The following is a 13,406-nucleotide window of genomic DNA, read 5'->3' as shown; positions in this document are numbered from 1 at the left end:
TTGACTTTATATTTTATTTTAATTATTTTGTTTGTTTATTATAAACTCAGAATCATTGAAACTTGGGGGGGGCATACAAGACTCACACATTATTATTATCACAACTGCCAGTTCTTCAACTGACGTGGGCCTTCATACACATCGAGTTCTTCCCAAGATCCTTGCATGTCAAAATGTATTGCTATAGTATATGTGCGGATCCATATTTGTAACTGACAGGTGAAAAATTTGTCAGTGTAGTTTTTCTAAGTGCCATCCAAGATTTTTTGGAATGGCAGCCAGTGTGTGGATAACCACAGGGGGTCACTATGGCCAATTTATGCCATGATCTTTCCATTTTGCTTTTCAGATCTTGATACTTGTAAACTTCTCCAATTCTTTGTCTTCTATTTTCATATCCCTGGTATTGCCACATTTATCCATACCTTCTTTTGTTCAATTACTTATATTGGAGTGAAAGGTAAAAATTGCCATTTCAAGAAAAGGAACTTGACCCATTTAGCTTACTGTACCTGTCGTAATGATTATTCAATTCAAATTAAAAATCAATACACTAGAAAAACTGACTAAGCCAGACATAGTAATTTGATTTGTAATATTAATATGTCACAATTTTCATCAGAGGTAGTCTTCGTTTACTGATCACTTGTTCCATGACTATTTAAAGTCACAACAGCACTAAGGAAGATTTATAACTGGTCAATGAATCTGTAGTCTATTCTACCATATCCACCATCATGTGATCATAATTGGGATTTGGAATTTGGCAACCAGTGTGCATTTACGACACAGTATCCTGGGGTCGTGATCATATTAGCAACTTCACAGCCAGCTTCCGACAAGCACAGTAAAGTCAATGGGGAACCTGGCAGGAAGTTGCAGGCACAGTCACATGTATTACACTTAACAATCATGGGTGACTTGCTTAATGACTGCAGCCAAAATTGATATTGTAAGTCAGTGCGGTTACATGATCACTTTATGACTGCATTGTTTAGCAATGACATTGCCAGTCCCAACTGTGGTTGGTAAGTAAGGACTATCTGTACTTTTAGAACTTATATCGTTTACAATATCAAGAAAGCATTTCAAAGTAATATTCACCTTTGAATTTAATAACAATTAATGAAATAAATAATGTAAAAAGAAGTGCCTTTTCTGCCAAGGCACCCACTCCTTAGAATATTTCCCCCCTTGGAGATTAGGATGATCCTGATTTGCTAGGGTTTTATAAGGCCTTAAAGACCTGGGGGCCCAAGCCTTTGAAAAGTCTCATCTCCTGGTTGTGCTAACACACTTTCCTCGGCTAGGTATTTTAAATTATGTATTCATTTATTTTTAATTTACTTTGATTGTTTGCTGCCCAAAATCAAATATTGAGATTGGTGGCCCTACAAATCAAATAAAGTTAACCGACCAGATTCCATTACTATTTCAGAAATGTCACCATTAATAAAAAAAAATGTGGGTGCTATTATTTGTATTAAAACTATTTCCCAACAGAAAATACATAGGAGAAAATAAATCCTAATGCAGATTATCTAGGTTCTGAAAGACCTTCTAGTGGGTAGCTGTCTCCACAATTCCTCAGCTTTCTGGGTTCTGAATGAAGATAAAAATAAATTCTGTATTTTCTCAAGGCTAGGAGTCTGCATTTAATGTGAGAATTAAGCAGTTCAAGCATTAGAGGGCTGGGTTTTCAAGAGACAAGCCTGGCTCTATATCTGAGGAATTTCAATTCCTTCCAGCTTAATGTGAAACCATTGATATACGTTCATTGGGTTTTCACCCAGCTCTGTATCCATTTCATGTTTTGGCATTTCTCTATTAGGAGTGCCTGGGAGGCATTGTATGCTTTGCTGAAATAAAGAAGAAGGGAAAAGAAGAAAGAAAGGAAGTTGGAGAACAGATTGAAAATGTCATCCTTCCTCTTGTAAACAGATCAGGCTTTGTAAATTCAGTAGACTACAACAAGAAATAATAGAATCTAAGTACTTAAAAGGACTTTGGAGATCATCAGGGGTGGGTTCTACTTACCTTTACTACTGGTTCGCAACGGGATCGCACGCGCGTGAACGAAGCTTCTGCATGCGCCAAGCTTCCACACATGCGCATATCGCCTATGACAACATCCAGGCAGCAGGTGGATGCGAACCAGTCTGAACCGGGGGCAACCCACCACTGGAGATTATCTTGTCCAACTTTTTATCCATTGTAGGATTCTACTACAACATTCAGGTTCAAGAAGTTAGCATCCAAAGAAGAATCCATTACCTCTCAAGGCAAAGGCTGTGTCTACATGTTAATTAAAACATAAGAATGTTGAATGGTTCTCAACAATTTTTTCCTAATGAGCAACCAAAATCTACTACTTTGTAGTTTAAAACCATTGATTCTTGTCCTGTCTTCTAGAACAAACCTGAGCAATTTTCCCTGTCTTCTGTATGATAAACTCAGTGGCTCTAACTTCTCCTCATAAGATTTTCTTTCAAGCTTTTTCCTTATTAACTTGATGGTTACTCTCTTGTGACTATACTCTAGTTCAGAGGTCTTAAACTTGGCAGCTTTAAGACTTGTGGACTTCAACTTCCAGAATTCTCCAGCCAGCAATTCTGGGAGTTGGAAGTCCACAAGTCTTAAAACTGCCAAGTTTAGGGACCCCTGCTCTAGTTTGCCAATGGCCTTCCTAAAATGCAGTACCTAGAACTGTATACAATGCTCAAGGTGTGATCTGACCAGTGAAGTATAGCAAGAGTTAATAACTTCCTTTATTTCTGATACTATGCAAGAATGTACTGGAGTTTGCTTTTCTTTTTCTTTTTTGCAAGTGTATTACACCTGTAGAAAGTTAGCACCCATCCCTCTCCTAGAAGAATGAAATATTCTAGGAAATTTTTAAAAAGCAGAATATTTCCCCTAAAAGAGAAATAAAAATATTAAAGGAAACAAACAAAAGACCCCAGTTCCCTGCCCCCAGCAGATATTTTATCTACAAGGTAACCCCACCTTATCTACAAAACAAAAGACCTCAGCTCCAGGATGATGGGATTATCCTTCAAGGCAAAGCTATTCAGTCACAATAGGAAATTGCCCATTTCATCACCCAGCAAGATTCAACCAAGCCTGGGACACAGACAGCCTACAGGGTTAGCTGGAACCCTGCATAGCCCCTGGGAGTCCGACAACCAATAGGATACATTTTTTGCAAGGCCCAAGAGGGTATAAATATATCTCACTCTCCACTCCATATGTTCAGCTACCCAGACTTCAAATCCATGTGGTCCTGTTCACCATTAAGCCATCCTTCCAAGCAGTCTTCATGTTTCCAGTGTCTTTCTTCCCACTTGGAACTGAGCCCAGATGGACATTTCTTCCAACACACCTTTGGCTCAGAGAGCTATCAGATGAGGTAAGAATTCAGAGAGACGGGTACAGAAAATAGAAGATCTTTGCAATCACCAATTTTTCTATTTAGTCCTTATTATTGCATTGTTTCCTGGCTGTCTTCTCCTTTCTCCATAGGGCTTGAAAACCCTCCACACCAGTTTTGAAAGTTCCTAAAGTTGCTTCACTTTCTTGCCCAGTGCTTCATAGTGTCTTGTAGTGTATAAAGTAAATTTGTTTATATATTTGTTCCCATATGCACTGATAGCAACAGCACTTAGACTTATATACAACTCCATAGTGCTTTACAGTACTCTCTGCAATGTCAGGCATATTTTCCCCAACAATCTGGGTCCCCATTTTACCAACCTAAGAAGGGTGGAAGGCTGAGTCAACCTCAAGCCCTGTCAGGATGGAACTCCAGGCTGTGGGCTGTTCGCCTGCAATACTGCATTCTAACCACTGTGACACCAGGGCTCCTATCATCAAAGGCTCCTCTTGATTGAAAGAGATTTTTTTCTCTGGGCTTAACAATTCGGTAGTATTTGTTACATTCTCTAAGTGAGATGCATCTACTGGTAGACTGTCAAGCCAATAGATTGATGGTTTGATTCCTCCCTGTAGAGGATCTCCATTCATTACCATCTGTTGCTTTTGTTCTCTTCAGGATGCAGATAGGAATCTTTCCTTTTACAGAGCCTGGAGATTCCACTTCCTTGGTTTTTGAGAGCTGTGGCAATTGTTCTTCATCCAGGAGACCAGAAACATGATCGACAAAGGAGTCTAGAAAATTCTGAACCTCAAGAGAATAAAAACTTTTTTTAACAGGCTTGGTCTTTTGTATCACATTCCATCATTCCTTCTGGTAACCTTTTATCTTCTGTAAGATTTGTTTGGTAACTTCGTTCCTCTGTGTGTACTTGTCTGGTCTGGTCTACCTAAAGAGGCTGACATTCATAATGCTGCGATTAGTAGTTATAGGCACGACTTGATCAGGGGTGAAATGCTTCCGGTTTGGACCAGATCTCCCAATCCGGTAGTGATGGCGGCGGGTGGTTCGGAGAACCGGTAGCAAAAATCCTTGTGGCCCCCACACCTGCCCAGCTGAGCCGCACGATCATCAGAGGCTTTTTTTTACTTTTAAAAGTATTTTTTCTACAATCTCATTGGCCCCAAAAAAGGCTTTTAAAAGTAAAAAAAAGCGGCTTGGCTGGGATCATCAGAGGCTTTTAAAAGCATTTTTAAAACCTTGGCCGAAGAGGTTGTAGGAAAAAAAATGTTTTAAAAAGCCTCTGACAATCCCAGCTGAGTTACCTGATTGTCAGAGGCTTTTATAAGCATTTTTTTCTACAACCTCTTCGACTGAAGAGGTTGTAGAAAAAATGCTTTTAAAAGTAAAAAACAAAAAATGGCCACGCCCACCCAGTTACATAAAAAAAACAAACAAACAAACACCAAGCCATTCCCACAGAACTGGTAGTAACAAATTTTACATTTCACCACTGGACTTGATGTGCCCATATAAAATAATGTTCTGTGAATTGTGTTCGTTCCTAGTAGGATTCAGGTGCAATTCAAGATGCTGGTTTGTCACCTATGTAGCTCTTCATGACACAGGACTAAGTACTTTTAAGGACTCTCTAACCCTTTGAATGCGCCCATCCCATGATATCTGACAAGATGCTCTAGGTTCCCTTTATATAAAGGTATCATCTGGTGGCAGTCAGGAGGCACATCTGTTTTGCTGGGATGCCTGCCCTCTGGAACAGCTTCTTGCTGGCTTTCAGTAAGGTCTTAAAGGCTTGGTCTTTCCCCAGCCTTTAGGCCAGGAGAGTACATAGACCAGCTCTTGGAAAGTGGGTGGGTAATTATTTAAGGTGGGGTAGCCTCAATTATGTTTTAATTTTTATTTTGTTTAAATTTGTTAGCTGCTCAGAGTTGCAATTCGTGAGTTGGGTCATCGTATAAATTGAAACATCCAAAAGATGCCTAAGCAATACTTTACTCATGGCATGGCCTACTTACTATGACCGTGATGGCAAACCTATGGAATGCGTGCCACAGGTGGCACATGCAGCCATATCAGTGGGCATGCCAGCTCAGCTGTGGAGCGCATGTGAGCGCTAGCCAGTTGATTTTCGGGCTTTCTGGGCCCACCAGATGTAGGGAAACAGGCTGTTTCCTGCCTCTAGAGTGCCTGGCCGGGGGTGGGGGGGGGGAGAGGAGGCCCGTTTTTCTTTGTTACCTGGCTCCAGATCCTCTCTATGCATCTGCGGAGGGCGAAAACAGCCTTTCTCACTCCCTTGGAGGCCTTCCAAAGGCCTGAAAGGGCCCATTTCCCAACTCCTGGAGCCTCCAGGGACTCCTAGAGAGGCTCTGGAGGCTGGGGACAGCAAAAACCGTCATTTCCTGTCCCACTGGGAGTTGGGAAATGGGCCATTTCAGGCCTCCTGAGGGCCTCCGAGGGAGTGGGAAAGGCTGTTTTCGCCCTTCCCAGATGCATAGAGAGGATCTGGAGCCAGGTAACAAAAAAAAACGGGCCTACTGGGCCATCACATGCCAGGAGCGGGGGGGGGGAAGGGTTGCACGCACATGCGCAGGGCAGGACACATAGAATTATGGGTGTGGGCACGCGCATGCGCGAACCTCCCCCACTCCCCCTCCTGGCACGTGATGGCAAAAAGGTTAGCTATCACTGTACTATAACATAAAATCGGTGTTTCCTGAATATGTAGGAAACAATAATGGGCCACAAATAAACCATTTCTGACATCACTGTCCCCACCACTGGATTCAGACTAGGGGTGACAAACTCAATTTCATTGAGGACCACATCAAGGTTGTGTTTGACTTCGGGGGGGGCAGGGGGGGCGTGGGCAGCTCATTACTTGTATCGGGGGCATCTCTGGTAGCCCGAGCACTCTGCCAGCAAAAACAGGTTCTTGAGCTCTGTTTTCGGCTGCAACGGCCTCCTGCAACCCTCTGCCAGTGAGAACGGAGTTTGGGAACTCCCTTTTCATTGGCAGAGGCACTGCGGGCTGCTCCTTTGCTGTTTCTAGGGCAGCCCCGTGGGCCAAATCTAAGCACCCCATGGGTTATCCTGCCCACGGGCCTTGAGTTTGACACCCCTGACTCAGACATAAAGATATCAACTCTATATCCACTACACAAAACCTGATTGGCAGAGACATCTGTCCAGAGTTTCAAGTGTTTTATGAGCAAGTACTGCAAAAAATACCATACTGAATCTATGCAAGTTTTCTATTTGCATAGTTCAGTGTAGGGCACAAAATGCAAAATATCAGTGATATTCTAAAGTGGTACCTTAGAATCACGGTAAGAGCTTCTCTAATTTGAAAAAAGATCAAGACAAGCAGCTGAAACTAGTTGAGTACTCATACTGAAACCAGACATTCTGATAGCCAGCAAAGCCAGAAGTATTGCATGACATGGTTGGGGACTCAATTGTAATTCCTGAATTGTCCCCAATAGCATCTACCCCTGAAATAGATACAGATCTAGTGGCTGCTCCACAGTTGCTAAAGTATCACACTGAGTATGCCCATTTGTAGGGGCAGAGGCTATCCAATTTGCATATAAAAGCCTCCATAGGAGCCAGATTTGTAAATATAATATAGAATCTATATCTTGCTGGGAAGAATACTGGATTATTATCACTGATTGATCAAGCATGCCCATGATTTACTATTGTAATTCAGTTACTCATTCCTGGCTACATATGTTGTAATTCTTGCAACTGGCTGTTCAGAAATTTAAGAACAGGAAACACCGGAAAAATATATTAATTCTAGTGTCTTTTCTTTGATAAATAAAAAAGACAACAAGGCCATTTCTGGTCTACATACTGTATGGTATTCCTACTTCAAAAGCCCAAAGATGTATACTTAATGAGGTTGACAGTAATATATACACCCAAATTTTCCTGTTCTAGATTATGAAGATACAGCTAGCTGAGGCTAAGCGTCATGCCCCCATCAGAGCCTGAATCTGCAGAGGAAGACGACCTGGAACTGGAGCCAACGGAGATAGAGGGGGCAGCTTCGTTGGAATATTGGGGGGGGGAGCAGGCTGAGTTAGGCCAGGGCCTTTCAGGATTGGGATGGCTTGTAGGCAGGGAGGAATGGGGACAGGATGACCAAGAGAGGCTAAGCAGTGAACATGAGAGAGCGAGCTCAGGCAATGAGCAAGGACCACCCGCTCCTGATCCTCGAGCACGGAGAGTGGAGAGAAGGCAGGAACAGTGCAGGCTGACCCAACTACTTGGGAGGAGAGTGCCCTGCCCTTCTCCACAAGGAACACCTGGGGACTGAGACTTAAGGAGACGCTGTGGGGAGGGGCATTTGTTGGGAACAAACGCTGAATTCATGGAGTGTTGTTGGACGTTTCCTGGACTTCTTGCTTTATTTCTTACTTCCTGGATTAATTGCCTTGTTCCTTTGCTTCCTGGACTAATTGACTTATTCCCTTGCCCTGCTGGATTTCTTGTTTTGCGGCCATTGTGCTCACAGCGTTGTGCTGGACTACTTGCAGCCAGAGGCTGCTGGAGGTGTGTGTGTGTCATCACTTTGCTCTGGGACTTGCCAGAAACTTGGGAGCGTTTAGAGCAATAAAAGGGGCGGTTTGAACTGTCAGCTGACTGTGTTGCATCTGTGCCATGCCCCGGGTCATCACACTAAGAGGTTATCATTTTTGTTTAAAAGTTCACATAATAACAGCATCTGTGAACGAGCAGCAGCCACATTTCTTGAGGAAAAAACAACAACATGGTCCCAGAGATAGAAAATAAAGACAGACTGATTTTGGAAAAGCTTTTGTCACCCTTAATATGAAATAACTACTGAACAAGAAGAGAATTTTCTTAGTTTCTTTTTTACGAAAGGTCATTCCACATTTTTATTGGTTTGAAGTTAACTGCTTGGATACAGGTAACATTAAGCAGGGCTGTTTTTCTGTCTCTTTCATTCAATATGAAAAATGAAAAGCTAGAGCAAAAGAATTCCAATTCCCCCACCCCTACAGTTTCACCTAGTCAACGTCATTCTCATGTCAACTGAATTAATCATGTGGAAAACATGTTTTATGCATCACCTGAAATAACCCTGGAACAGTATTCCTGATTACTAAAATATGGTGAATTGATTCACATTATATAAACTGTATTATTAAAACAAAAGGCGTATTTATTTGCATCCTGCCTTTATTATTTTTACAAAGAACTGAAAGCAGTGAGCAAATCCAACACACCTATGTTCCCAACAACACTGTGAGGTGCATTGGGCCGACAATGACTGGCCCAAGGTTACCCAGCTGGCTTTTATGGCTACGGTGGGACTTGAACTCATGGTCATCTGCTTTTTAGCCTGGTTCCTTAACCACTAATCCAAACTGGCTTCCAGTTTGATTCGCTATATTCACTATATGAATAGTGCCTTCTCTGAACTATTTCATTTATGTGTCATGTTTGCTGCTATCACTATCAATTGTATCTGGCTTGAAAATAGCCCATGATGAACTGTGTAGCACAGTCAAGCTTTAGGATTTGACCACAGGAAATTTTTATGACATTTTGTATTGTGCCATAAACGGTTTTTTGTAATTTTTATGTCATAAAATGTTTTATAAAATTTGCCAAATTTCAATTCCAGGGGAGTCATGGGTTCTGGATTTTCGACACATTCTGTAAGTCTTCCCATTTGAGTTCACTTGGTCAAAAATTGATGCTCTATGATGCATTCTTTCACCCAGTTAAAGGTTACCGGAACCAGAGTTTTAGTAGTATGTAGATATAGCAAGTGTATCAGACGCACTTCATAAAGTTGTATAAAGGGAAAAAAGGAAGTAGAAGAAATGTTGGTATGTTCTCTGCTTTGAGTTGTATATGAAAAAAGGGAATAAATATATAAAAAAGTGATTTTGCTGGTAAAATACCATCATTCAAAAACTGAACTGGTAGGAATAGACCAGTTAAATATATTTAGCTCAGAAATAGTCCAAAATTACAACAGCATTGACTTACAACTGTTTTCACACTTATGACCATTGTAGCATCCCCATGGTCACATGATCAAAATTCAGACACTTGGCAACTCATATTTATGACTCATATTTAGGATGGTTGCAGTATCCCGGGGTCATGTGGTCATCTTTGCAACCTTCTGACAAGCAAAATCAATGGGAAAGCCAGATTCACTTAATGGTAATGTTACTAACTTAACAGCTGCAGTGATTCATTTAACAACAGTAACAAAAAAGGCCATCAAATGGGGCAAAATTCACTTAATTGTCTCACTTAGCAACATAAATTTTGGGCCCAATCTGATCATAAGTCAAGAATTACCTCTACAGTATAATGTTTAGAGTGGACATATCATTGAACACATCAGATAACATTCTGTAAAATAGTATGATTATTCTTTATTAAATCCAAGCAAGAAGAATTTTTCTTCCCAGTAAGCTACTGGAAGATTACATGGCAGGATTGTTTAATCCTGAAACTGTTAATATCATATCTTACTATATCTAGAATATGTACATATGTGTGTGTGTCTGTCTGTATGTCATGTATATATATATACACACACACACAAGCACACAGGAAAAGTGTCTGAGCTTGTTTATTAACGCAAAACTAAAAATATATCAAAGTGGCTAAATTTGGGTTGCTAATATATTGCATCCAATAGAGTTTGTTTGCAAGCAAAATGACATCTCTTGGGGAAAAAAGTAATTTCCTCTTCTTTGCACCCCTAAAACAATGGTAGAAGATTAAAGAAATATTTGGATTTGAAGAAATTTGAAGAAAATACAGGATTAGGAGGGAAATCTTTAGAATTGTTATGTGAACTGAAATTCCTTTGCAATTGTGTTACTCCACTATATGTAACAGAGCCATTATAGTGCTTTGCATTTTGTTTTAAAAAATAGAAGGGTGGGGGAGAATGAAAAATATACAGGTAATCATAGGCTTATGTCCATTCATTTAATTACTGTTCAAAGTTATGATGTTGCTGAAAAAGGTGATGTAGGACTGGTCTTTGTATGTTGCAAGGTCACCATGGTCATGTGATAAAGATTTGGGTACTTGGCAAAGGCATTTGCAAAGACTTAGAGTCATCTGATTGCTATTTGTGACTTTCCCAACTGGCTTCTGACAAGCAAAGTCAAAGGGTGAAACAGGATTTCTTAATAATCACTTAATTCACTCAACGGCCATGTAATTTGCTTAATGACTGTGGCAAAAAAAGATGAAATATTCAACCACAACACACTTAATGACTGCTTTGCTTGGCAATGGAAGTTCAGTTCCCAACTGTGATTGTAAATTGAGGACTGCCTGTATAAGGTTATATTTATGAACAGAAAATTCACTTTGTAATTAAGCAATAACCATTCACATTTCTGTCTCCAAAATTATTTTTTCCAGATTAATATTTTTATTTTATTAATTAATTTATTCATTCTATTTATTTGACCCCCCACCATCTCATTTCAAAGCGATTCTGAGTAGCTCACAATATTAAAAGCCTTAAAACTTTTGTTTCTAAAATGATAAAAATGGAGCTACAGTCAAAAAATAAAATATAAAAATTATAGTTAAAAGATGGGGAGGAAGGGAGCAGGAAGTGCAGGGTGGTGGGGAGGTGGGATTGCCTCTTAATATTAAAAGCTTTTATTCCTACATTCCGAAAAGCTTTGAAAATCTGGCTTTGGTCCCAGCCTGCAGTTATTTTATTAAAAAAAAAACAGGTTTTGTCCAAGAACAAAGAGCTTTAGAACTGATCCATGGATTTTCAAATCATTTTGAGGAAAAATATAATTAGGAAATGGAGAGCTGATCATAAAAGCGAGCAGCAGGGGAAAAGTTGAGCCTTTCAAACCATTAATTTTTGACATTGCTTTAAAACTGCAATATTATTTACTTATTTATTTAAATTTATTGATTGTCCAACTCCAGTGGACTAGAAAAAAAGCATAAAAAGCAGCTAAAAGTATTAAATCAGATAGTTCAAACTAAGATAATGTAATAAACAGCAAATTCAACAAAGCAAAGAGATTAATAGTTAATAGTTCCCTAGTTGTTCCTTTTCTATTATGACAAAAGTGTCATCTACGTACCAGATCCATAACTTGGGTTGTATGCGTGGGAGTGCTGTAGATTCTATGTGTTGAATTACAATCTCTGCTGAGTCCAGAAAGTGGCAATCCCATAAGTGTTTCTTTGATTTATTGATATATTTGTCCATCAAACTAAAGTTATGTGGTCAGACAAAGGTTGAGGAGGTCTATGATTCTGGTTATTTCAATCTTGGTGTATTTGTTTAGGTCAGGTTTAGGTTAGGTTATGCTGTACAGTAGTGGTGTCATGGATTCTTTTGCTCACTTTGGGTTTTTGGATATAAAGAGTGTTGTGATATCAAATGAGACCATGATTTCATCTTCATCTATTGTCAGATCTTTGATTCTTTGGAGGCATTGTAGCAGGGAGTTGATGGAGTATTTGCTTCCCTTTCTGAAGTGTCCAAGCTTCTTTGTCAATTCTTTAGTCCCTGGTAGTGATACAATTAGACAGAGAGATATATCTGGCTCGTGTGTTTTGGGGCATCCATAGAAGCATAGGAGAACGGTCCATTCTTTTCATCAGTCATTGTTTTTCTTTAGTGATTTGACCTTTCTTAGTAAGGTCACAGAGTTCTCTTGATCTGATAGTCTATGTGCATTCTGGTATAAATTTGAAAATAGTAAGCACAATTAATTAAAAAAAAGAATTTAGAGGGATTTAGCTGTCTTTAGTATCTTTAGAAATATTTCTTGCTAATTAAAATATGGTATTTGTGTGCATCTCCATTTTAAAATTCTGTATGACTTCACAGGACTTTTCACCCAGAAAGTTCCAAACAGAATTGTTCTTCAATTAGTTTCAGTGGGATTATCCCTGTTTAATAGACTCATGGAAATCCTACACTTCAGGTTTTAGAAGACTGTGGAAGGTATAGGACAGCCACAGGATTTAAAGTTCTGTTTTTATGGGATTTAAAAATTCTGGTTTTTTTCGGTTGCTCATTTTATTTTTTTCATGATAAATATATGTTTTCTATTCCAATTTTTTTTTCTATAGCCAATTTTTCTCCTTCAGAAATGGATACTTCATGTTAATGACATAACACAGCTGAATACACAGCTTCCTCTTTTAAAACAAAGAAGTAAGAATTATGGAAAATATTTTACAAAGAAACAAAATCAGCAAGAGAAAAGAAACCAGGAGAAAATTTGCTGGTTAAATTACAAGGTATAATATAAACATAATATCTTGCTGCAGCAGAAGATATGTGCAAGTAAGTAGGGTTACACATTGTTTCTTAGGAACTGAGAATATAAATAACATGTACTTCCAGCTGCAATTTAGTTGTTTATATGAACTGCAATACTTTTCGTATGTTGCTTATTAGAGTTACATTAAAATTCCAAATGAAATGCAATTTGAATTGGATTTCAGTATTTATGTTTTTGATATGAAAGGATTCTAATAGCAATTTATTCCCATTATTCTCACCAATTTGTAGCCTGCTTTTATCCAGAGTGGCAGCTAATCCTCCTCTAAGCAACCTATTTAATGTTTTTTGCTACCTTATACTTCAGCATCTTCTCTACCTACTACATGGGAAAAGCTGGTGAGAGTAGTCACTGTATAACACTGTTCAGTTGTTCACACTATACTTGTCAACACTGTTGTGCAAAACAATTTCCCCCAGTGGAAATATTACAGGAAAGCATCTGGTTTAGTATCACTGCATAGACACTCTCTCTATATCCAGCGTAACATTACTTTCTTGGTATCAAAAGTACTTACCTGAACTACTCTTATTGTTTTCAGTGCAGTGTACTTAAACCTATATTGTAGAATCAGATCTGATGACATCCATTTGAACATTCAGATATAAAATTGCTGACCTCCTAGTAAAAATAATTGATTTGTTTCTCATTCTTCTTTTCTTGTGTCTAGA

At 39.2% G+C, this 13,406-nt stretch overlaps 1 long non-coding RNA gene across 1 annotated transcript in view; it reads right to left on the bottom strand.

The window, feature by feature from the left end:
• LOC148116380 (uncharacterized) overlaps window positions 1–13,406 on the bottom strand; it is a 28,026-nt gene that overhangs the window by 5,434 nt on the left and 9,186 nt on the right. The window lies entirely within an intron of this gene.

This window comes from Pantherophis guttatus, chromosome 1 (assembly GCF_059756535.1).
Source record: "Pantherophis guttatus breed Tessera chromosome 1, ASM5975653v1, whole genome shotgun sequence".
NCBI lineage: Eukaryota > Metazoa > Chordata > Lepidosauria > Squamata > Colubridae > Pantherophis > Pantherophis guttatus.
The sequence above is the reverse complement of the archived record's forward strand: the minus strand, read 5'-3'. Positions and strand labels throughout refer to the sequence as shown.